Raw genomic sequence first — 2,502 nt, forward strand, 5'->3', positions numbered from 1 at the left:
TGAAGAAAACCCATCTGGATAACAGCAGACTGGCTGTTCGTAAAATATACGACAGGTCTGGACCACTCGTAAATTTTGTTCGTATCTGAAAAAAATCGTAGAATACGAAAACATTGGTGAATGCCACAAATTCTCCTAAATCACTCGTACGCACAATTTAAGAACAAATCTGTGCGTACGAACGGTTCTTGCATGAGGCCCATTGTTTCAGATTCCTGTCTCTACTTACCTTCACAGGTATTCTGAGCTAGCTGAATCACAAAAAGTAAGGAAGCCCTCTGCTGACAGATGGAGGGAATGCTGTGCATAAAACAATGGCTGTGACTTTGTTTTCCCTTCAACTGTGCCATCAGCTGAAAACTCAATGCAGCAGCAGTGCCACGGCCCGCCGGGTGAAATGTGTCAAACGTCCTCAAGAAGACATGTAGCAAGTCATCCTCCTCTAGTTAGGATTTGTCTGAGCATAGTAAAAATCATATATAACCACCAATACACAGAAATTCACCTAAAAGAGTCTATTTCCTGTGCTCTGACTCAACACAATACAGTATATAGGCTACATGTATTTGTCATTGCTGTCTGATGGGATTATCAGATGCTTCGTGACCTCGTGAGATGCACTTCCAAATGACAAAATATTCTGTTCGGGAAAGACAAAAAAGTGGACAATAATGTGAAGTGTCCTTTTAGTGACACACAATAAATAAATAAATAAATGAATGAATGAAAACAACATCCCGTGAGATTGAAGCATTACTTCTAAGTGCTCTGCAGCTACAAACAAGTCTGAAAGAGAAAAGTTCAGATCGTTTGAAGCGGGGTTCTGTAGAAAAGTTATGAACAGTTAATGCCTAACTTGTTTATTAAAATCCAATTCTGTCTAAAGTTTTTAATATTTTTGTGCCTGTCTTTTATCAAAATATTCCATGAATCACTGGGCAACAGAAAATGAACATACTGTATACAGCAGTGCAAATAAACATTGGTACAGATCAGTAATGTGTGTTGTTATGTGTTTTGTTTTCGACAAAATAAAAGGTGGAAGTTCATCTTATAGCTTCTTTATTTTCTCAACTCAGCAACACATTACATCATTCCTCTCTACTTTGGTCAGGAAGTCAAACTGTTGTTCTGTTGCAACTGTAATGAACACAACAGGTATTCCTTTCCCTATTTTTTTACAGTTTTGTTCAGACTTTTTACTGTTTTTTAAGTTCATATTAAGTATGAAGTTATAACTAGAATGTGAGGTGTGTGTGTTTGAGGATTGCCACTGTTAGCGTGCTGTGTTGTTCTGCTTTTAATGGTTTATAATTCAGTGAATTCGACAGATATTCTGCTAAAGTGTGCTGTGGTTGTTGATGAGTAATTTCCAACAGTGCTACTCATTGCTGGTGGTCAGAGGGCCTGGTGGCGCTGGTGCATGGTAGCCTTGCATCTGTCTGCCATCAGTGTGTGAATGGGTGAATGCTTGTGGTGTAAAGCTCTTTGGAGTCCGCAGGGACTTGATAAAGCGCAACATAAGTTCAGGCTATTTACTAGATATTTGCTTAAAACATTAGCATTAACTGAGGGAGTCAACCCTGTTTTTCTGTTRGCAWATTATCTCCYTAAACACTGGATTGGTTTTATCAAAACTTTTAGAAAGTAAACATACAACTAATTAACTTTTTGAGTCAATCCACTTCAAAGTGGCCAAACTGGCCACCACAGGTAACCTACATTAACCAACACCAAAATAGCKCAAACTCAGTCAAATTAACAAAAAATGATCCAAATGTTTATGTGGTAGAAGATCAAGTCAAGTAAAACTTTATTTTCCCCGAGGGGCAATCTGTTGCGCAGACAGCAGTGAAAGAGAAAAACCCACACATACAATGTACAACATACATACATATATTCCATGTCAACACTTAAAACATAGGCCTGGAATTAATCAGGCCAATTGCAGCTGGAACAAAAGATGTTTTCAGTCTGTTTGTCTTACAGTATGGCAGTCTGTATCTTCGACCTGAAGGTAAGAGGGAGAATTCTCCCCACAAAGGATGGCTTGAATCAGCTAGAACGACCTTAGCCTTCTTTAAAGACCTGGAATTATTGATTTGATTTGATTTGATTAATTTATTTAACAGGAAAAGATTATTAAAAATCAAGCCTGACTCAGCATAATTGCTGTTTTACAGCAGGTTCCTGTTCTGCAGCATATAAAACACTCAAATCATCATCAGCATCACAATCACATCATTATACACCATAGACACAAAGACAAACAAGCATACCAAATTTCAAAAAGGCAGCATTTGCAAAATCGGACGTCTAAATATGAGCACAACAAAAAGTGTCCAGCAGATGGCAGACAAGATTCTTCTCAAAGGGCTGTAGTTTTGAAATGGACTTTATGTTTTGAGGAATGCCATTCTGTAAGAAATACGTGTTCAATATCGACTAAAGTCAGATTAAAACACAATAGTTAAATAAATTGATTTGCAAAAGGAATAAGGT

Source organism: Austrofundulus limnaeus, unplaced genomic scaffold, assembly GCF_001266775.1.
Source record: "Austrofundulus limnaeus strain Quisiro unplaced genomic scaffold, Austrofundulus_limnaeus-1.0 Scaffold38, whole genome shotgun sequence".
Classification (NCBI taxonomy): Eukaryota; Metazoa; Chordata; class Actinopteri; order Cyprinodontiformes; family Rivulidae; genus Austrofundulus; species Austrofundulus limnaeus.